Genomic DNA, 24,353 nt, shown 5'->3' on the forward strand with positions numbered 1-24,353 from the left:
CGTCATAGTCTCGAAAACCAATAAAAGAGACGCTTTTTGTAAAACTCATACGTACCAAATCATAGGCTCAGGAGAAACGTTCTGCTATAGTGGAGTTCTAGCAAATGTACGTTGTTTTCGTTGGTTTTAGCCCCTACGACGATGGACGGAATTACCTGCCGTGTCCCTAGTTGATCAAACTTGTGATAGAATTTAAAGGTTTCCCTGGGGGGCACTCGTAGCTCTTCCCATTACATATGTAGCAAAGCAATTCTTTCCTTTTTATTACGATCGGGAAAGTCATAATTGGGATAATAAAAAGAACGTAAAACGGATCGTTCACCCTGCTGACAACTCTTTCAGTGAATTGTAAAGGATGAGGATCATTTTCGATCTACGATAGACCTTCACGAATCACCATCGTACAGATTTTTATCTTTCTCATAAATGAACGTATCCGAAGAAATTATGTTGGTTTGAGAGAAAATCTTCCTGGATGTGATTTGCTGTTCGGTGGATTAATCTTCTCATTGTTTAGGCAGTGCTAATCAATCGATAAATGGAATCATTTAAATTAATCGGAGTTTCATAGAAGCTTTCGATGATGATTGTCCGGTTTTCAGCTTGTTCGTAATGCAGTCGTTAAAAAATAAATTTCACATAAAAGAAATTGTCTCTAACCCATTCGCACCGTGTTTGTGACTACTACTTTGGCGGAACAGGCTTCCTTAGGTGATGTTCAACACTACCGGCTTAGTGGCTAAGAGCAGTCACTTCTCAATAATGGATACAACTGACAAATTATTATTAAACCAGTCGGTGTCGAACAAACTTCCTGTCCTGCAGGGGCTTTCCATTCCACTCGACACAGACAATCCCACTGCATTGTTGTTGCTTTCTTTGGCGGAAATGTCAACACACTTCCATTCATCGAAAACAAATACACCTTCTAGGGGCCGCGATTCGCATCTCGAAGCCTTCACTTGCTGCATGAACAATTATTGCTCTCAAGATCACTTCGCCGCCGAAGTGCCGCACTGCGCCAGTTCCACTTAATCCCTGATTTAGCCCTACACATAGGCTAGGCGCAATCGTCAAGTCAAGTGCTTCGACCCTTGATTCTGTCGATATCTTGCGCGTTTCAGTTTCCATCCAAGGGCCACCATCGATTGGTGGGGGAATTGAATGTTTATTAAATATCGACAGCTCAAGTAGAATAATAATTGTGGGGAAGGAATAATGATTACAGTAAATATGCACTTTTCGAGCTATTCTATGATTTAATTCAATCCACTTGAGAGTGATTCAAGGCATACCACATGACAAAATAGAGTGCGTGACCATTCTTCTGGATGATTGTGCCAGTTTTGTTGAGACACTTGCCTCTAAAAAATATGTCTAGAGAAGGCATTGGTTGGGTGAAAATCGAATAGTAATCTGTGGGAGCATAATTTATTTGCTACCATCAATTTAATTCCCCCTGTCGTTGCATTTTATACTATTTCCACATTATAATATGTACATACATGAAAAGATATACAAAAGCAACAAATGAGGTTGCAGTTTACCTTCGATGATTATGCGCTTTTTTATTCGCAATGCTTTTCTGACCGTCTTTTCTTTTTATAAAACGTCTTTATGCTTACAAGCTTGAGCGTTCCTTACTTAACGCCGGGATATGTGGAAACATGCACAAAGGAAAGTGACCGTGTTTTCATTCATGAATTTCTTTTTTCGGATTGCAAAACCAGTTTCAGCAGAACAATCAGTAATGGGGAAAATGGTCTAAAAGTGCATAACTTCTAAGCATATGCGGTATTTCGAAAAATTTCGTTTCAAGTGGTTCGAAACGAAATTCCGCGAAATTCCGCGGAATTTGAGCATGGCGAAATCTGATTTCTTCATTTCGTTTCGTTTCGTAAAATTACAAAAACTTCGCTAGAAAAAACCAGCTTCTCACGAAATTTAACGGAATTTCGCGGAATTTCGAAACAAATTTTAACTTAAACCATACTTTATATTATCAAAAATTTTGGCTGCGCCGCTGAACTGAATCATAAAATTATTTTCAAAACTTTGTTCTACAATTTGTTCTATTAACGCTTACTTCTTCTTCTTCTTCAATGGTTCTACATTCCAACTGGAACTTGATCTGCTTTTCAACTTAGTACTTAGTAACTTAGTATTCTATTAGCACTAGAGGTGTGCGCCGGACGACGTGGAGCGCAGCGAGCGAGATGGGCAGAACAGGTGCAGAACGACTTGGCGAGCGTGGGGCGTATCCGAGGATGGAGAGATGCGGCCTCGAACCGTGCATTGTGGCGTCAAATTGTTGATTCAGTGTTATCTGTTTAGATGTTAATAATAGTGTGCGCCGGTTCAAAAATCGTCGGCGGCGGCGTTTGTCAGAATTTTGGCCGGCGGCGTGAATCGGCGTGGCAATTTTTTATTACAATCATCCAGAGTTTTCACGTAAAATTCTTCAGAGTTTTCGCGGAAAAGTGTTCGGAAACTCCATAGGAAATTTAATAGAATTTGCATGTTTTTTCCCAATTGCTACACGGAGAAAAATGTGTTAGAATCAACCATATGGATTCTGCAACAATAAAAATATTTATTGTTGATACAACCACAGATAGGGTTGAATCAACTATACGGTCCATACACGATAGTTCACTGGTTTGTTTCTTGAATTATACCAACAGACTAGGTACAGTCTAGTTGATTCAACTCTCGTATATATTTGTTTTAACCATGCTTCCCAGCTATCACTGTTAAATAATCAGGGATCGTAATGCTCACTCATTCTCACGAGCAAATGATGCTCACTAACGCAAATTTTCACCGAAAATCATTATGCGGGAAAGAAAAAAAAGGCCTGATGAGAGAACTGTTTGTCCCTTACTGTTCGATCCACGAAAAGTTGATTTCCTTGTTTTCCCACCTATTTTATCTTTTTCGTGCCTTCACCATTGCAGACAAGGGTAGCCTTTATGGAACAAATACCTATCCCAGCAAGCAGTCAACGTGGGGGTATGGCTAAAGTAAACGCAACCCAGTGCTATTTTTGTTGGTGTTCCAGGTTCTAATTCCATTGCGGCCTTAATTTATATTTATAAGCACACACTAAAAATTATCGTGAAAAACGAATGAGGCGTAAGAATGATGGAATGATAAAAAAATCATCAAGTAGGCACATTTTCGTTTATTTCAAAGAAATAAGAACGAGTGAAATGTTCCTCGCCACAGACTGCCAAAAAAGATTCTCCTTCGATCCAAAAATCGCTTGTTTGTGACTCACTGATGACATCCTATTTTGTGGGCTTCGTGGCCGTGTGGTTAGCGACGTCAATCGTCTAGACACATTTTCTATGAAGTGTGAGTTCGACGAAATATTTCGTGCGAAACGGTTTGACCAAAAATTTCATTTGGCCAAAGCGACAATCGGCCGCAAAAAAAACGTTGTCTCTAACTGGTTGTTGGCCGAAATTGTCGTTCGGCTGAATGAGTCAACAGGCCGAAAATGCCGTTTGGTCGTTTGACAGAAAGGGCCATTTGGCCGAACGGATCATACGGCTAAATGGCCTAAATGGCCAAATGACCTTTTCGGCCAAAGGACTTTTTCGGCCAAATGACTAAACATTTCGTTAAATGACATTTTCGGCCAGATGGGTCTAATGTTTTATTTACACCTTTCGGCCAAATGGCCCTTCCTGTCGTTTGGTCGAAAGTCATTCGGCGAAAAACCATTTGTTCGAATGTCGCTTGGCCGACTAACACTGTAAGCCGAATTTCATTTGGTGTAATTACGTAACTATGTAAACCTTCGTCCGAAACGGTTGTTGGGTCGAAAATGGTTTAAACGAAAATGTAATTTGGCCAACTGCCATTTGGTCGAAATAATCGTTTGGCCGAAAATGACGTTTTGCCGAATAGATCATTTAGCCGAATTGAGCTTTCTGCAAAACACTCCGACACTTTAGGCAAGATGTTCATTCCGGCCAAATGGTTCTTTCTATCAAACGACCATTTCGGCCAATTGAGCTATTCGGTCAACGGATTCTTTCATTTACAATGTTGTGAAAACTCATATATGAATATGTACAGTATGTGGAAGATATTGATTTGGAAAATGTATTGGAGGTAACCACTTTCCCTTCGATGGGACTCGAACCCATGACCCCACAGTACGCCAGACTGGTGCTTTAACTAACTAAGCTACGAAGGACCTCCGTCGACCTTCGCAACCTAGCGGCTACTAAACGAGCTCGAGATTCCCAAATTGGACGCATAGTCAAATCACTCGCAATCCATTTCTCAAGCCAACACTTCCACATGTGTGTAGTACACTTTCACATTAGAGGAGCGTGAATATTTAGAATGTCTGGCGGCTATACAGACATTCTTCATCAGCAACTATACTGATCAAATGAGGTTGTGTAAGCTAACGGGTGGCAACTAAAAAATAAGAATGACTTCAATACTTTTCCATAAGAACATCACAGAAATATGACTTAATGTGAATGAATTCTGAGCATGATTCCTTAGAATTGTCACACACACAATTTCACACCAACATTGCTTACATTATGCTGTCAAAACAAAAAGTACTGCGGCGCGCATTGTAAATTTTTCAAGCAAACAAAGATCATGGAAAAAGTACACGGTCGAACATTTTAAGCGTTAAAATGTTCGAAAACTGTCATAGCATTATTTGATCTACTCAGCTCTATTGTATACAAAAGTAATTGTAAGGCCAAAGACACGAAGCAACTCATAAGCAGGATCAGAAGCAGAAATCTGGAGATCTAAATGGCAGATCCGTACAGCGTTCATGCCATACCAGCAAGACTAGGCTGCGCTGCACGGCGAACCACGGACCATATGCTAATATTCATTAGTCAAAGATAGAAGACTAAAGACAACTCTTTGTATAACATAGGGTTATGCGCTAATTCGTCCATGGCGCTAGCATTCGTCATATCAAATTCTAAATCACTAAATACTCGCGAACAGGGGGGTCCCGTAGCGTAGTTGGCTACACGTTCGCCTTTCAAGCGAATGGTCATGGGTTCGATTCCCTGCCCCTCCACCAAAACCCTCGTCAGTCGCCGGATGCGCAGCCTATGCGATGGCGTATTGGGGTGCACGCTTCACCGTTCGGCTGCCTGATGACGACTGACAACTTGTTCTTTTCGGAGGCATTCCTCCAACGTTACCCGGATAAATGGCAACCGGACAATACAACGATCATTGGATACACGACATGGACAAAACGAACACAATGGACTCACGACGAGATGGACCAGCAACGACAACAACAATGAATAATGGAAAAATCTAAAAATAGATTCTGTGTGGATTCTGGCTGCAGAATACCACAGTAGATCTCGGCACAGTAGCGGTTAAGTAACACAGAGTGCCTATCAAATAAATAAAGGAATAAAAAAAAAAAATACTCGCGAATCGTAAACTAAAATAATGAACCAACCATCTGGCGAGATAGAAAAAAGTGTACACTACGATCTGCATTCATTTAAATTACATTCCGGTGTTACTTACTTGAAATACAGATAAATTTAACTTTTCGGCAGTGACTTTTTCACAATTTCCTACGTTATCCGTGCGACGAAGGAAAATCCAGTTCGTTCACTGCTGTAGAAGACGCGCAACACCGTCACCAAAATCAACTTAATTCACTGCTTTTCACCGCACTTTTCACATAAATTTCTCACTGCGCACTAAATAAAAGCAATGTTTATTGCTCAAGTGAAAATAATTGAAAATAACTACCGGAAGGCGTTCAAATGATCTGTTTTTCAAACTTAAGAGCGTTTGAAATTTATTTTCTTCGTCGCCTTGTTTATAGTCGAAAAACGCGTTGCCAAACTGGCAGTTTGAACTGAAATAATCTTATGTTACACATCTGATACTACATCATGCAGTCAATAAAAGTGTCCTTTTCAATTATTTTCAGCTCCTGTAATAAAAGAAAAGTCTTCCAAATAAATATTTTTCATACACACTCGTCATTCACACTAAAATTTTCCACTATTCCAAAAGTTTGAAACAGGAGAAATAATTTCATAACAGAAATCAGTTGGCAGCACTACCCACGTACATGCTGAGCATGTGTGTTAGTTGTTTGACAGACTGAGGCATTTAACTGAATGGCAGCACAATCGAAACCATTTTTATGCGGTCGAAATGGGATTGCAATAGGAAATTTTTGTTAACTGGGACCGAAATAAACTTTTAAGTTTGACTTTCAAAATTGGCCGAAATCATAGTTATTCTGCATAAAGTTACAGATAAGTCGTCCAGTTATCCAAGAAATGGCTTGAGCTCAGGAACAAAGATTTGCAGTCCTGTTTTAAGTATGGTACATGCTCCTTGTGGTACAGAGAAAGAATACGTAGATGATCAATTTTCCGGTTTCAAATATGGTACATGCTCTCTGTAGTACAAAGAACAGAATGCGTTCACTGCATATGTTCTTGGTCATCCAAGAAATCCCTGGAGTAAGGCCTTTCGATCTACACGCGTAACTGAAGATCAATTTTCCGGTTTCAAATATGGTACATGCTCTCTGTAGTACAAAGAACAGAATGCGTTCACTGCATATGTTCTTGGTCATCCAAGAAATCCCTGGAGTAAGGCCTTTCGATCTACACGCGTAACTGAAGATCAATTTTCCGGTTTCAAATATGGTACATGCTCTCTGTAGTACAAAGAACAGAATGCGTTCACAAGAAATCCCTGGAGTAAGGCCTTTCGATCTACACGCGTAACTGAAGATCAATTTTCCGGTTTCAAATATGGTACATGCTCTCTGTAGTACAAAGAACAGAATGCGTTCACTGCATATGTTCTTGGTCATCCAAGAAATCCCTGGAGTAAGGCCTTCCGATGTACACGCGTAACTGAAGATCAATTTTCCGGTTTCAAATATGGTACATGCTCTCTGTAGTACAAAGAACAGAATGCGTTCACTGCATATGTTCTTGGTCATCCAAGAAATCCCTGGAGTAAGGCCTTTCGATCTACACGCGTAACTGAAGATCAATTTTCCGGTTTCAAATATGGTACATGCTCTCTGTAGTACAAAGAACAGAATGCGTTCACTGCATATGTTCTTGGTCATCCAAGAAATCCCTGGAGTAAGGCCTTTCGATCTACACGCGTAACTGAAGATCAATTTTCCGGTTTCAAATACAGTCAAACTTCCATGAGTCGATGTTCTATGACTCGATATCAACCCATGGAAGCAAATTATGCCATATCAAAAAATATTTTCTGGGTTACTGTGATGGCCCCTTCAAACAGTTTTCCAAGAAATTTGTATTCTACATCTCGATATTTCCATGAGTCGATGTCCCTTCAATATCGACTCATGGAGGTTTGACTGTATGGTACATGCTCTCTGTAGTACAAAGAACAGAATGCTTTCACTGCATATGTTCTTGGTCATCCAAGAAATTCTTGGAGTAAGGCCTTTCGATCTACACGCGTAACTGAAGATCAATTTTCCGGTTTCAAATATGGTACATGCTCTCTGTAGTACAAAAAACAGAATGCGTTCACTGCATATGTTCTTGGTCATCCAAGAAATCCCTGGAGTAAGGCCTTTCGATCTACACGCGTAACTGAAGATCAATTTTCCGGTTTCAAATATGGTACATGCTCTGTAGTACAAAGAACAGAATGCGTTCACTGCATATGTTCTTGGTCATCCAAGAAATCCCTGGAGTAAGGCCTTCCGATCTACACGCGTAACTGAAGATCAATTTTCCGGTTTCAAATATGGTACATGCTCTCTGTAGTACAAATAACAGAATGCGTTCACTGCATATGTTCTTGGTCATCCAAGAAATCCCTGGAGTAAGGCCTTTCGATCTACACGCGTAACTGAAGATCAATTTTCCGGTTTCAAATATAGTACATGCTCTCTGTAAAACAAAGAACAGAATACATTCACTGCATATGTTCTTGGTCATCCAAGAAATCCCTGGAGTAAGGCCTTTCGATCTACACGCGTAGCCAGGCTTGTAAAATGTCATCTGCATGTCATTTGACTAATTTGTTCATAACTTTCCTCGGAAGCCAAATTTACTTCAAAATTTTAGATGCACGCATAACGCTTGAGTAGTGCTATATTTTTGTCCAAAGGTACATTACTCTAAATATAACATATGAGGCTAGAGAGTGAAATCTCTCCAAAATGTCACGTGTCATTTGACATAATGTCATTTGAATGACATTTTGCCTCCCACGCCCCAGATTACATATTTACAGCAATTTCTCGTTAGACAAAGTTGTAGCCACATTTAAGCGCTGTAAGTTCGCCATACTTGATAGTTGATAGCTAACTACTGAAAAAAGTTCTGGGAAAATTATGAAAAAGAATGCAAATGACATTTTACAACACTGCGCGTAACTGAAGATCAATTTTCCGATTTCAAATATGATACATGCTCTCTGTAGTACAAAGAACAGAATGCGTTCACTGCATATGTTCTTGGTCATCCAAGAAATACCTAGAGTAAGGCCTTTCGATCTACACGCGTAACTGAAGATCAATTTTCCGGTTTCAAATATGGTACATGCTCTCTGTAGTACAAAGAACATAATGCGTTCACTGCATATGTTCTTGGTCATCCAAGAAATCCCTGGAGTAAGGCCTTTCGATCTACACGCGTAACTGAAGATCAATTTTCCGGTTTCAAATATGATACATGCTCTCTGTAGTACAAAGAACAGAATGCGTTCACTGCATATGTTCTTGGTCATCCAAGAAATACCTGGAGTAAGGCCTTTCGATCTACACGCGTAACTGAAGATCAATTTTCCGGTTTCAAATATGGTACATGCTCTCTGTAGTACAAAGAACAGAATGCGTTCACTGCATATGTTCTTGGTCATCCAAGAAATCCCTGGAGTAAGGCCTTTTGATCTACACGTGTAACTGAAGATCAATTTTCCGGTTTCAAATATGGTACATGCTCTCTGTAGTAAAAAGAACAGAATGCGTTCACTGCATATGTTTTTGGTCATCCAAGAAATCCCTGGAGTAAGGCCTTTCGATCTACACGTGTAACTGAAGATCAATTTTCCGGTTTCAAATATGGTACATGCTCTCTGTAGTACGAATAACAGAATGCCCTCACAGCATATGTTCTTGGTCATTCAACCCGAGTAGACGAAAATAGCTAAATAATATCAAATGTTGATAAGATAGCAAAATGAGATATGGACATGATTGATATAAGAGATAAAAGATCAGACGACAATATCAATATTTTGCACTAAAATATCATGAGGAGATCAAGTTATGCTATTTGTAAGAAGTGATCAATATCATGTGCCATTAGTTTGTTCTTATCCATAGTATATCTTGCTATTCAAATGATATTTCGGTGCAAATTTTTGATATTGTTGCCAGTTCTTTTATCTCTTATATCAATCAAATCCATATCATGTTTTGTTATTCTGTTCATGGCTTCTGCCCGGGAAGAAATCCCTGGAGTAAATCAATTTGATCTTCACGCGTAGATGAAGATCAATGTTCCGATTTTAAATATGGTTCATGCTCTCTTCATATTGAATACGTTTGTGTTGAACTTGATTTTAAACTTAAAAAACACACAAATAAAGGGATGATTCAAATATGACGTCCACTATTTTTTGAGATTTCTAGACCCCCTCCCTCGTCTGTCACGCTTTTTTGTATACCTTGTATATGCAGTGTCAAAAAATCTTACATACTCCTCCCCTCCTAAAACCTGTGATATCATTGTTGAACGACCTCAAAGAAAAAAAAAACCAACTTAGTTCACCGAATAGTGATACTGCCTTTCTCGCATTTAGTCAAGACACTAACCTTATATATCGCTTATATGGCTCGGTTTAATGTACCATTTTCGTAATAACTTTCAAACGCGATCAACTAGGCGTTGCCTTCTATCGAATAAAACTTGTTGCGAGAAAATCGGCTAAGGATTGCTATAAGAAAAGTTGTCTAATGTTTTTCTTAGCTTTTGTGCACACATACACACACATACACAAACACATACACACACAAACACACATGCATACAGTTCGTTGAGTCGAGTAGATTGGTATATAACACTATGGGTCTCCGGGCCTTCTATAAAAAGTTCGTTCTTGGAGTGAAATGATAGCCTTTCGGTACAACTTTGTTGTACGAGAAAGGCAAAAATAATGGGTACATTATATATTCAAAACAAGCCTTTAGATCGTTATTTACGCGTGTCGATCTGAAATTATCCACTTCAGGTATTTCTTGGATATCCGCGAACGGCTTTCATACGCAGATTCTGTTACTGTGAAACCTCCATGAGTCGATATTAAAGGGACCTTACATTTACAAAACCATCTTGTAGGTCATTGGTTATGCATGTAGATCTGAAGGGCTCCACTTCAGGTATTTCTTGGATAACCGCGAACGTCTTCCATATGCAGATTCTGTTATATGTACTACAATGGGTACATAACATTTAAAAAACAAGCCTGTAGCTCATTGGTTACGCGTGTAGACCTGAAGGCCTTCACTTCAGGTATTTTGTGGATAACCGTGAAGATCTTCCATACGCAGATTTTATTATATGTACCATAGATCATTAATTAACGGCTACGCAGTCTCATATGATTAAAACGAGTTTTTATTCGTCCGACGTTTCGACACGGGATTAGTGTCTTCTTCAGGGGAAGAAGACACTAATCCCGTGTCGAAACGTCGGACGAATAAAAACTCGTTTTAATCATATGAGACTGCGTAGCCGTTAATTAATGATCTATGATTAAACCCCACAGTCGTTTCCCAAAAAATTGGTAAAAATTATATGTACCACAATGGGTATATTGCATTTACAAAGCAGGCCTGTAGATCATTGGTTACGCGTGTAGATCTGAAGACCTCCACTTCAGGTTTTTCTTGGATAACCGCGAACGTCTTCGATACGCAGATTCTGTTATATGTACCACAATGGGTACATTACATTAACAAAATAGGGCTGTAGATCATTGGTTACGCGTGTAGATCTGAAGGCCTGCACTTCCGGTATTTTGTGGATAACCGTGAAGATCTTCCATACGCAGATTCTGTTATATGTACCACGAAGGGGATAAAACATTTACAAAACAGGCCTGTAGATCATTGGATACGCGTGTAGATCTGAAGACCTCCACTTCAGGTATTTCTTGGATAACCGCGAACGTCTTCGATACGCAGATTTTGTTATATGTACCACAATGGGTACATTACATTAACAAAATAGGCCTGTAGATCATTGGTTACGCGTGTAGATCTGAAGACCTCCACTTCAGGTATTTCTTGGATAACCGCGAACGTCTTCGATACGCAGATTCTGTTATATGTACCACAATGGGTACATTACATTAACAAAACAGGCCTGTAGATCATTGGTTACGCGTGTAGATCTGAAGTCTTTCACTGCCGGTATTTCTTGGTTAACCGCGAACGTCTTCCATACGCAGATTCTGTTATATGTACCACAATGGGTATATTACATTTACAAAACAGGCCTGTAGATCATTGGATACGCGTGTAGATCTGAAGACCTCCACTTCAGGTATTTCTTGGATAACCGCGAACGTCTTCGATACGCAGATTCTGTTATATGTACCACAATGGGTACATTACATTAACAAAACAGGCCTGTAGATCATTGGTTACGCGTGTAGATCTGAAGACCTCCACTTCAGGTATTTCTTGGATAGCCGCGAACATCCTCCGTACACATATTCTATTCAATGTTTCACAATGTTCACATATCATATTCAGAACAGGCCAATATTAATTGAATTTATGTTATTTTTATTTAACACGGTATGATACCGCATAAAAAACTAATTTGGTGTACTTGTAGAAATCGCACACCAATACCAACAGATTTATTTGACAGCAATCCATCGAGTTTTAGACTGGACGAATGAAAATTCTCATGGACGTAAACAGATTTTCATAAGACAAATTTGAAAAATTTGAAGGGTGTTTTTGATTGCCGATTCTCAATAAACTATGATTTGTTCAATGCGCTAATAGTACACAATGAAAACTAGGAACTCTAAAATACGTGTTGCATACAACTTAGTTAGAGTAAGTAGTTGGGATAGCGTATAAATTAGATTTGAAAACCAAGCACTACCTACTACGACGGGAATTAGCTCACTACCCTATATCAGATTGAACTGTACTTTTTTGTATTTGTTTTTCTGAGCTATTCTTTTCTTTCCAATTTTTTAGTTGCCACCCGTTATTTGCCAGTCGGTCGTCAAACTCAGACCTGACCGCATTGCGTAGGCAAGAGCACGCAACTCAGGTTAAGTTCAATCAAAGTTAATTGCCTATTTCCGGGGATTAAACCACCCGACTTGGATTCTTTCAGCCAAAGGAACTGTTTGGCTGAATGACATTTTCGACGAAATAAGTTTAGGCTAGATGGGTTTTGGCTAAATGGTTTGTTCGGTCAAATACCACATTAGTCCAAACAGCATTTGGCTTTTGGCCAAATGTCTTTCTGTCAACAACCCTCTAACTAACTTTATTTCAACGAGAAATCCTTTGGATTTCAACGGAAATCTTAAAACACGTATAAAAAAGTTAAAAAAAAAACAAGTAATCCTTCAAAATTTGCACTCGAAGTTCTTCTTAGTTTTTCCAAGGAAATCATTGGTATTTTCACGAAAATTTCAGTGGAGTTTCAACGTGATGAGTTGAAGATATCTGTCGGATTTCTTCGAATTTCAGTCGGCGTGGAAAATCATAGTCCAGCAGCGTAACAAATTTTAAACGGGGGAGCAAAATTGTCGGTGGCGGCGGCGTGCCAAAAACTGTCGGCGGCGGCGCACACCTCTAATTAGTTCTTCCTAAGTTATTAATTGAAAACTTTTCTATGTCCGCCATTGCATGAGTATGTATCTTGGGTGGCAAGACAATGGATACACTTTTTCCAGGCGCCAGGGTGTCGAGAAAGTTTCCAACCCGAAAACATCTTTGACCAGACCGAGAATCGAGCTCGCCATCTTCAGATTGGCAATCCTACACCTTTGCTCGCATAGCTATTGGAGATGCTTACTTCATAACCCCGTTCTGAGCCGACAAATACGTATTTAGTTTTCTTCTATAAAACGTCTTCAGTATTTTGTTAGAAATATCTAACAGAAAACGAGAAGTATTTTAAACTATTCTATCCTATTTGTGTAAATGTAACCAGATATTACTCAGATCAGTATAACTTTGTCAAAGATGCAAAATCGTGTCGTGGATTTCAATGGCCCTTTTCTGCCGTAATCTGAAAAAGTGACGTATACGCCATTTTCCAAAAATGGTGTTAACGAGTACTGCTCATCGAGCTCTTTAACAGAAAAATGGAAAACATGTATGTTGTAAAACCCAAGTAACAATATCCATGCTTCTTGGATTTATCTAATTCTTATTGCGGACTTATGACAGCAATCCCGAAGCTAATTGCTCAGTTTTATTGGCGCCCTTATTGCTATCGATAAACCTCTCATAAATCTACTGAAAAAAGCTTCAAACGTCAAATACCTATTGACCATATGAACAGATCTATGGTTGTGATAAAGAGCGTAATAAATCTAATTCTCAACGCTCGGATGAAGCTTAAATGTTTGGTCATAATGTGGTTAAATGAATTACCCCCATAAGAATGTTTGCATTGCGAAGAGTTTATGACGGTGTTTAATAAAAGCGAAAATTTTCTGATCAAATTCCATGATGGCCATATTGGAAATGAAGTAGCATTTCGCAGTCAGTGAAATATATCACTGAAATTCATGATCTAACGACATTTTCACCGCGTATCATACTATTTCTGATGAATAATTTTATTTATTAATAATTTGGGCAAAGGTACTAATTGATTTAGTGGACATTTTAGTTGGCCTGGTAATAAATATTTTCGATTTATTCCTGTGAACTACGGTATATTGCCGGCGCGTGGTGTTCAATATTATTTTTTCCCCAGCTTTGACCATAGAATCAAACGCGCACTTCTTTTCAACGGTACTAAATCGAAAAATAAGCCTGAAAATAAATATTATTTTGTTGTCATCATCATAATTTTCATCAACAATCCATTTTGTTATTATTTTTCTGCAAAGTTTTGTTTCTCTTTTTTCAAAGCAATATTTTGACAGCTGCCGCAGCCAAATTCCCTTTTTTGCGGGTGGTTTAAAAAGGGTTTCTAAATGCTCTTATAATAGGTTTATAGTGGTTATCTGGAGAGGGCCACTTGGCAATATCTTACTCTTATAGTGGTCATCATAAGGTTGCCGTGTATTATTCGGTTTTATTATTAGATCTTATAAATTGATCTTGAAAACCATTCTTAGAGCTGAATAAAACTTGAAATGTTACTTGGGAATGGCTGTTACGTCACTTTTCCAGATTACGGCAGTTTTGAAGTCATTTTTCAGCGCCTCTTATTAATAACCGATTTCTTCACCTCCACTTCGGCCTCAAACCAGGTTTAAGGATATGGGTAAGCACCGCTTTAGAGTTGAGAAGGCCCTAAGGAATGGCTGTAAGCACATGACCGGCATCATTATTGGTCATGAATTGGAAACTCCGAAGCAAGTGAATCACTTTTTTTATCCAGAGGCGATTTATCACAAACTACTTCTTCTCTTATTGTAACTCTATTTATCGCAAAACAGTTATTTGATTTTGAAAAGCGAAATCGAAACTCCGTACATAATATAAAACAAAAAAAAAAAAATTTCGTTTCGTTTCGAAAAATTTCGAATTAAATGGACCCCGATTTCGTATCGTTTCGAAGACTCGAAAGTAAATTTATATTTCGTTTCGTTTCGTTTCGAATCAACATAGATATTTTAAATCTCGTTTCGTTTCGTTTCGTTAGGAAAAAGTGTGTTATCGCATACCCTTAATAACTTCTATACTGCCGCTAACCGCAAGTCGAGCACATCTGTATATGGAGGCTCATATACAGATGTGCTCGACTTGCGGTTAGCGGCAGTATAGCGCTTGACGATTGACGATATCGATCGTGTCAGCATAGTACATATAGACAACTTGTGAATTCCGAGCGGTGGATCTCATCGCAAATACTCGACGCAATGCTTGCCAATGACGGAGCCAGTATCGCATTCCATAGGAATGGGGCCGAGTCATGGATAGATGTAACGTTTGTCAGACCCGGTTTGGTCTCCGACCTGGACTGGAGGGTAGACGAGGGATACACACATATTGATCACTTAGCAATTCGCTTCAAGATCAACTATGGTGTGCAGCATCCGAGGGCGGGTGATCCCTGTCAGGTCCGTGGGTGGAAGTCCAATCACTTCGACAGCGAGGTTTTCACCGCGGCCCTGTGACTGGAGACCAACACCGACAGTCTAAGCGGGGATGCGCTGGTAGCTGTCCTATCACGCGCATGCGACGCTACTATGCCGAGGAAAGCCCTGCCAAGAAATGGCAGACGACCGGCATACTGGTGGAGTGCCCTACGATCAGCCTGCCTCAAGGCTAAACGTAGGACGCAACGAGTCCGGACCGAGAAGGTAAGTGTGGTCCGCCGTGAAGTGTTTCGAGCTGCGAAATTGGCCCTTAACAAGGAGGCCATTAAGAGCAGCAAGAGAGCGTGCTTCGACAACCTGTGCGAGGGTGCCAACGCGAATCCGTGGGGTGACTCCTATAGGATCGTTATGGCCAAGACCAAAGGGGACTCTTCACCCCCCGAACGATCACCGGACCGGTTGGCGAGGATTATCGAAGTACTCTTCCCGTCCCTTCCCGTCCCCGTCTGGCCTCCTGCGCTGCAACGCGCTGGGAGTGTGGCCGAAATGGTGGCTCCGGTGACGAACGAAGCGTTACTCGCAGTGGCTAATTGCCTTGCGACGAACAAAGCTCCAGGGCCTGATGGAGTCCCAACAAGCGCACTCAAGGCAGCGATCATAGCGAACCCGAACATGTTCAGGCTAGCTATGCAGAGATGCCTAGATGAGTGTCGTTTCTCTCAGAGATGGAAAAGGCAGAAGTTGGTACTGCTGCCGAAGGCCGGGAAAACTCCGTACGATCAATCGGCGTACAGACCAATTTGCCTGATGCTCGCGGGGATCATCCTTAACAGGCTCACCCCGTACGCAGAGGGTAAGGATGGCCAGAATTTGGACGAAGAGAAAATAATTTCCATCGACTTCAACTTGTTAACTTGTCAGCACTAATTTGTAAATCTGGTAGGAACGAAGATACTCCGCTTTCAGATTTTAAGTTTATACTCAAGGTAGCGGATAGGAAAATTTGTAAAAGTTAGTTTTTATTGCCGAGTTCTCAATTTTTTTGATTTATTTTGCCAACGTCGTTGCATACGATTTTCAGCAAATACGTTTTCTTCTTAGAACTCAGATTTTTAGTGCTACTGAGTAGTACAGCAAGGAATCCTACAGATTGGTAAATAGTGTCGAAAAAGCAAAACACAAACATGGCGTTTGCTCTTCCTCAGCGGTAAGGTTTGATAGCTTGGCTATCAACATGCTCGCTCAGCGGTCCTCTACCCGGTTTAAGGATTGTCGACAGGTAGTTCGATGCGATTTAAACTTTATGTTTTGGAGTTATATCAGTGAGAAATTGAGGCTTCATAAACTTCTACAGCCTGTTAAAGTGCTGATCAGGAGGGACGCCGAGGGTTTCCCCTGTCTTGCTACGACGACGCTTAAGAGGAGATTGACTTGGCTTTGAGCGCCAATGTATGTCAGACTGCGACGCATCAGGGAACATTCTGGGAAAGATGATCTCCCCCTAATTGGCAAATGGCATTTGATAGGGATAGGGATTTAATAGGAAGGGATCTACGCAAGCCGTTCATTATGCAAAACTGAGGGCGACGATGTTGGTCAGGCTGCGAAACCTCAAATTATGCTGTCTAGGATGGTTCTTTTACTAACCGAAAAGCCCTGGTAGAAATGGAACGAATTATCTACATCCGACGAAGGATCTGAGCGACAAAGTCTAACTCATGTTGATGTAAAACGATAAAGACAAATAGCCCGAATTCCGGTAGCCCTTGCGATAGTCTTTCGGCATTTTATGAGAACGTGTGATGCATCATTCGCACCCAATTTGTTCGTTTGGAGGCAGTGTTGTCCTACACTCAGTGTCAGAGTGTAAAATAATCGAATTTTTTTGGTGAAGTCCATCTTTCTTCACTAGTCAGTTCACTTCCAGACACATTCATAGTCGGCATAGTTGACAGTCCAGAGTCAATATTCGGTTGAATATTAGTCATTGAATATTTATGCACATTTTACAAATTGATAAATTATCTGAAATCTGAACACGTTTCAAATGAGTAAAGCAATTTATCACATAGAACTGAATCCGATTTTCATCTGCGAGGCGCTTTCACCGGTAAACAACAACATAAACAATGCTAATTATGTTTTTTTCTGCACATAGTAAGCACACTCAGTGACAGTCGAACGAATGAGTTGGTGGAGTAGTCGTCTGACTTTGTCATTCTATGTTTTGAATATTCATGCGATGTTTGTCAAAATTCATGAAGATGAACATTTGAAGCTCTGCTCAGTGCAAAAAAATCTGCTCTTTGATTTTACTACATCTAAACGATTGTATAGTCCTAACTAAGTAAGTTTAACTAATAGAGGTACACGGAAGAAATAAACTACCCAATAGTGAGTTTATTTCTCCCAACCTCGAACATCCGTACGGGAAGCCAAAATTGAGTAAGTATGGTCGAAGTAGTTTGCCTTTACTCCCATGTCAAAAAAGTACCCAACGGAAAATTTATCTACCCAAATGTAAGTTTAATTCACTCAATTTCGACCTCAGGTAATAAAACTCAAAATTGGCTTCCCGTATTGAACTGGCGTCGTTGGATTGGTTTTTGACAACAAAAGAAAGAGTGGATGAAAGAGAAGAGAAAAAATAACTCAAAAGTGAGTTTAAAAATACTCAATTTTGGGTCCTTTTTTTATTCCGTGTATATTTTAATTTACTAAATGTCATGTCAAACTGTCAAAAAAAAATACACGCCAGAGCCACAGAAGCGCGCGCTGAAAGAACACTCCTCTGATCTGGCGTGCATTTCTTTTAACAGTTTGACATGACATTTAGAAAATTAAAATATACCTCTATTAGTTAAACTTACTTAGTTAGGACTATACAATCGTTTGGGTGGAGTAAAATTAAAGAGGAGAATTTTTTGCCTTGAGTGTAGTAGTAGTAGTAAAATTCTTCTTTATTGTTTCATTTTCTGTTCTACAATTATTTTTTACATGTACCCGAGCAGCACACATGTCGCACAAAAGTTTATGTTACCAAATTTAGTCACATTTGAGTTGCTGCAACCAAATGGGTTTGGATTGTGCTGCTAGGGTACAGTGCTCGGCCGGCTTGGCCCTCCAACTTCAATTTTAAATTTTTATGTTTACATTGTTATTTAAGTGTTAATATGATATATCATGACGGCCTTTAGGAGGCGCTGGTGTGTTTTTTTAAATTTGATAACCTAACTACTATGTACACTAATATTTACATTAAGAAATTTGATAACCTAGATTGGAACTAGCGCCCTAATTGGAGCCTGATCCGAATGCAAGCAACGGACCCTAAACTTTTCTTTACACTCACCAAAGCGTTCATGTAAGGTTTTATTCCGGCCAGACGGTGGACCTCGGATGTTCTTGTCCTGGGAGGGTGTTGAGGATCATCCTCAGGAATTTGTTTTGGACCCGTTGAAGTTTGAGGTGGTGGGTTTTAGCGCAGCTCTCCCAGACCGGCATGCCATATTCGATCACAGGGAGGATGATTTGCTTGTAGACAGCAAGCTTATTTTCAGGGACAATGACGACCGGCGGTTGATCAAAGGGTACAGTAGTTTCAACAAGACGTTACACTTTGTCACCGTTTTGTCAACCTGTTGCCTGAAAATAAGCTTGCTGTCGAGGGTCAAGCCAAGGTAGCCGGCCTCATTGGCCCATTCCACGGTCGTGCCATTGAGGATGATTTTACAGTCCCCAGGCGGAACAAGTTTAGGGATTTGGGTGGGGAAAATGATGACCTGGGTCTTCGCCGCGTTGATACAGATCTTCCAGCTGGTGAGGTACTCTGTCAGGGCATCCAGGCCTCGTTGGAGTTTTGCCACTAGCGCTCTGATCACTCTACCGTTGTAGACGATGGATGTGTCATCTGCGAACAGAGACAGAATGCCGCCTTCTGGAGGTTCTGGCATGTCGGAGGTGAACAGATTGAAAAGCAGGGGCCCGAGGATACTGCCCTGGGGAACGCCTGCGACGATGTTGTGCGCATTGGAACTCGCTCCGCTGATTGAGACCCGGAATGTCCTTGCCGACAGGTAATTGTTGATGATTTTCACCAGGTAGCTGGGAAGATTGTAGCGTTGTAGTTTGTACACCAGGCCATCATGCCATACATTGTCAAATGCCTTCTCGACATCGAGTAAGGCCATGGCGGATGTTTTCGAGACAAACTTGTTCCGTCTGAGGACGTTGGTAACTCAGGTCAGTTGGTGTACAGTTGACCGACCGCGTCGGAAACCAAACTGTTCCTCGAGCAAGATGTTGAGATTTTCGGCAGACTCAAGTAACCGATGATGAACAGCTTTTTCGAATAGCTTGGATAACCCTGAGAGAAGGCTGATGGGTCGATAACTTTTGGGGGAGGAAGGATCCTTCCCAGGCTTCCGGATGGGGATGACTTTCGCTGACTTCCAGGACGATGGGAAGTAGCTGAGCCGGAGACACTGATTAAAGATCAGCGAGAGGTGCTCAAAGAACGGAGCACTCATGTGTTTGAGCTCGAGATTCAGGATGCTGTCGAAGCCTGGGGCCTTCATGTTCTTCGACGATTTGATATAGGCCGTCAATTCGTCAGCTGAGATCTCCAACTCCTCCGAGAAGTCGTTGGGAATCAAATGGATGTTGTTAGCATGCTCGTTGACGGCTGCTTCGTGTGGACTGACGATGTTCTGCCCAAGATTGTGTGAGCTGACGAAGTGACGACCTATTTCAGCGACCTTCTCTGCAGGAGTTATCAAGCGATCCTTAGAGCCATTATTGTCTAGTGGGATCAAAGGTGGAATGGGCCGAGGCTTGGATTTTAGAATTTTGGTCATTTTCCAGAACGGCTTAGCATAATCTGGGAGAGTGCGGATCTTATTCGAGAAGTCGTTATTTTTGAGGTCCACCATTCTGGCCTTGATAATTTTTGTGATTCGATTGCAGCGTGCCTTAAGCTCAGGCAGTCCAGTACGCTGAAACTGCCTGCGAGTGACATTCCGCAATCGAATCAAATCTTTGGTGAGTGTATCGATGTTTAAGGAGTTGCTTACCTGCCGAGCCGTCGGTACGTGTTGCTCTCGGGCCGCCGTGATCGCCTCCTCGATAGCGCACAGCTGGCGGTCGATACTTTCCGGCGTCTCCGGACGCACCTCGTCGTCGACGGTGTTATCGACGCACTGCTGGAAACGCTGCCAGTTCACTCGGTGGTAGTTCCGCCGTAACTGCTGGTGCCGATTGACCGAGGAGCCCAGTTCCGCCACCACCGGATAGTGATCCGAACTGAGCTCCTGGTATACAACCGGCTGCGAGACGTGGTCACTCAGGTTTTGTTACGTAGAGGTCGAGCGTTGCGTGGGCACCGGACCGACTCAGCCGAGTGGGGAATCCGGGCTCAGGATCGTGTAGTGGCCTTCCTCCATGTCGTTGCTCCAGATGGTGCCGTTTCGATTGCCGCGACTGTTGCCCCAGGCTTGATGTTTGGCATTCAAGTCGCCGGCAATGATATACTGGCCTTGCCTCCGCGTCAGCTTGACGATGTCCCTCCGAAGGGCAGCCGATGATCCATCGCCGGCTTTGGCTTGCGTTGGACAGTACGCCGCGATGAGCGCGATTGTGCCGACCGAAGTGGTGATTTCGACACCGATGGCCTCGATGACACTGAGCTGGAAGCTTGGAAGCAGACGACAGTTGATGTTGTAGCGAAGAGCGATGGCCACACCACCTCCCCTGGTCGATGTTCACCTCTGGTTTTAGGTGCGTTTCGGTGATGAACGCCACGTCTATTTCCTTCTCCTCAAGGAAATCCTTCAGCTCGATTGTTTTGCTCTTTAGCGAGCAAGCGTTCCAGTTGACCAGGCCCACCCTAGCAGCCATTTTCAATGATGAACATGCCAAGTGTGAAGACCTGGTCGAATCGGGTTTTGCAGCCGCGCAGTCGAGTGGCGAGCTGCGCGAAGATCGGCATCAGTTGCTCCGGAGTGTACAGCGGGGCAGATTCTTCCGGTGGGACGGCTTCGTTCTCCGACTGCCGACGGAACCCAGGAGGAGGAAGCGGGGGCCATTCGCTGGTGGATGGTGCCGACGATGCTGGAGCTTGGACCGATGCAGCTGCCACTGCCAGTCGCTTGTGCGGCTGTAGCGGTGGGAGTATTGGAATCACACGACGGGGAGCCGGGATAGCTGGAAAGTTCACCTCGTTGATTACAGGAACACGGTTCTTCTTCGGAATGGTCCTGGTGGAAGCCTTCTTCCGGATTTCCAGGAACTCGGCTCGCTTTGGGCAGCCCTTTGTGGTGGCCCGATGTTTGTCGCCACAGTTGGCGCACTTGGGATCGGCCACCTCCATTTTGTCGCACTCGTCAGTCGGATGGGGTTCACCACACTTGTTGCAGCGCGGCTTCATGCGGCAGTTCCTGGTGCCGTGCCCGAAATTGAAGCAGTTGGTGCATTGCGTGACATCGCGGTGCACTGGCCGATATCGCTCCCAGTCAACGACGGTGTAATTTATAACGCCAACCAGCTTCAGGTCCTTCCAGGTAGTGGAGCCGTGCTCCAGATGGATCAGGTAAAGCTGGTCGCGATATCTCCTCGCCTTGTCGTGACGAGCGATCTTGTGGACGGCTACTGGCTTCCAGTCCGCAACTTTCAAGCTCTGCTCGGAGCTCTTCCTCTTTCATGTCGTGGAGTCCCCGCAGCAAAGCCTTGAGCGGCTTCGTGCCGGGGTGGTCATGAGTGTAGTTCTCATACTTGTGGACCTCGAGGAACTCCACAACGGATTGATGATGGTCCTTGTTTGCCGGCATCACTTTCAAGCCCTCGCTGCAGAGCCGAATGTACATTTCAGCCCCTTAGCGATCAGCTGGCGAATTTTTGGGCGTAAATCCGGCGGATCGCCCTCCACAAGCACGGGCGGGCACTTCTCCTTCCGCTCCGGTTGCACCTGCGGCAGCTGCGATTGCTGCTTCTTCCTCTTTTCGGCGGATTGCCGGCGTCATCAAGCAGCAACGGCGAGAACACGTTGCTCTGCAAAAGCTGCTTGGAGGGTTACCCGCGCCTCCAAGAGCAGTGCGCTTAGGCACTTTTCCAGCGACCGAATCGGCCACCGAGTCTCCCATGACGGGTCCGGGAGAAAATAACGCCAACGCGACAAGCGAAAACGTAAACAGCGAAAGAACGAGAAAAAAAACACTTCGAAAATATGCGCGAGCAAAAAACACGTCCGTACGTGTTGCTGTCTCGAACTGGAATGAGAACCTTGAGTGTAGGTAAACTGTATGGAGTAGGTAACTAGAAGATGCTGTGCAGGAATATTAACCATTAGTGCTGTTCAATGAGCAGCTCGAAGTAGATCGAAGTTGTCTCCGTCCTGCTCGTTCTTTTTGTCATCAAATGGGCATGAGAGGGATGGGAATAACTTCGAGCTACTTCGAGCTGCTAATTGGAAGGCATTATTGTAAAACTCTCCAATCCCTTCAAAGGAAAAAGGATTCTAGAACGTCCAGCCAAAGCGCGAATAATTGGAATGGAGCTGGAGACTTTAGATATTCTTTCTCACTCTTCAAAGCATTATTCTCCTATCGAACTGAGTAATCAGTTCGCATTGATCCATGATAAAATAGTGTAAATCTAAACTACCTCTAGTCCAGGTAATGCGATTCATGCAAATAAAACATAAGATTCCGCAAATTGTGGTTTGTCACGATACGATAAGGAAGGAGACGTGAACCAGTAGCTGTAAAAACAAGATTGGGCTGGTGTATTTATGGAAGTTCATCAAAATAAAAAAACATGTCAGTCTCCTACCATTATTATCGTCTTTATAAGACGGTTAGCACAACGTATGCTGGAAGAATCAACTATTCTCGGCTACGCCCATCGCGCAACCGAAAAGCAACTAGCTAACAGCGATATGCGTCATGTGTGGTATCTACCGCGCCATTCCAGTTCGAGACAGCAGCACGTACGGACTTGTTTTTTGTTCGCGCATTTTTTCCAATTTTTTTTCCCGTGCGTTTGCTGTTTACGTTTTCGCTTCGTCGCGTTGGCGTTAATTTCTCCCGGACCCGTAATGGGAGACTCGGTGGCCGATTCGGTGCAACCGAAGCGGAAGGAGTAGAGCCCTCCCGTGTTTGTGAAGGGCGATCCGCCGGATTTGCGCCCAAAAATTCGCCAGCTGATTGCTAAAGGGCTGAAATGTACTTTTCGGCTCTGCAGCGAGAGCGTGAATGTAATGCTGGCAAACAAGGACCATCATCAATCCGTCGTTGAGTTCCTCGGGGTCCACAAGTATGAGTATCACACTCATGACTACCCCAGCACGAAGCCGCTTAAGGCTTTGCTGCGAGGACTCCACGTCATGAAGGAAGAGGAGCTAAAAGCTGAGCTCGAAAGTTGCGAATTGAAGCCAGTGGCCGTGCACAAGATCGCTCGTCACTACAAGACGTGGAGATATCGCGACCAGCTTTACCTGGTCCACCTGGTGCACGGCTGCACCACGTGGAAGGACCTGAAGCTGGTCGGCATTATAAATTACACTAATGTTGACTGGGAGCGATATCGGCCAGTGCACCGCGACGTCACGCAGTGCATTAACTGCCGCATGAAGCCGCGCTGCAACAAATGTGGCGAACTCCATCCGACCGAAGAGTGCGACAAGATGGAGGTTGCTGATCCCAAGTGCACCAGCTGCGGCGACAAACATCGGGCTACAACCAAGGACTGCCCAAAGCGGGCGGCGTTTTTAGAAATCAGGAAGAAGGCCTCAACCAGGTCCCTGCGGAAAAAACCGAGTTCCTGCTCTCAACGAGGTGAACTTTTCGGCCATCCCGGCTCCCCGACGAGCAATACCAATTCCTCCCGCTTCCTCCCCCTGGGTTCCGTCGTCAGGATAATGAGCCCCTTACGGCCGAGGGCGACCCACCGCTCTACACATCGGAGCAGCTAGTTCCGATTTTCACCCAACTGGCAACGCGACTACGCGGTTGCAAAACTCGCTTCGACCAGATCTTCACCCTGCGCATGTTCGTCAT

At 42.8% G+C, this 24,353-nt stretch overlaps 1 protein-coding gene and 1 non-coding gene across 2 annotated transcripts in view; both read right to left on the minus strand.

The window, feature by feature from the left end:
* Nucleotides 1-24,353, minus strand: part of LOC134209702 (uncharacterized) — a 256,607-nt gene that overhangs the window by 177,319 nt on the left and 54,935 nt on the right. The window lies entirely within an intron of this gene.
* On the minus strand, nt 4,132-4,207 carry Trnaa-ggc (transfer RNA alanine (anticodon GGC)). Its single transcript has one exon. It is a non-coding gene; the product is annotated as a tRNA-Ala (tRNA).

This window comes from Armigeres subalbatus, chromosome 2 (assembly GCF_024139115.2).
Source record: "Armigeres subalbatus isolate Guangzhou_Male chromosome 2, GZ_Asu_2, whole genome shotgun sequence".
Lineage (NCBI taxonomy): Eukaryota > Metazoa > Arthropoda > Insecta > Diptera > Culicidae > Armigeres > Armigeres subalbatus.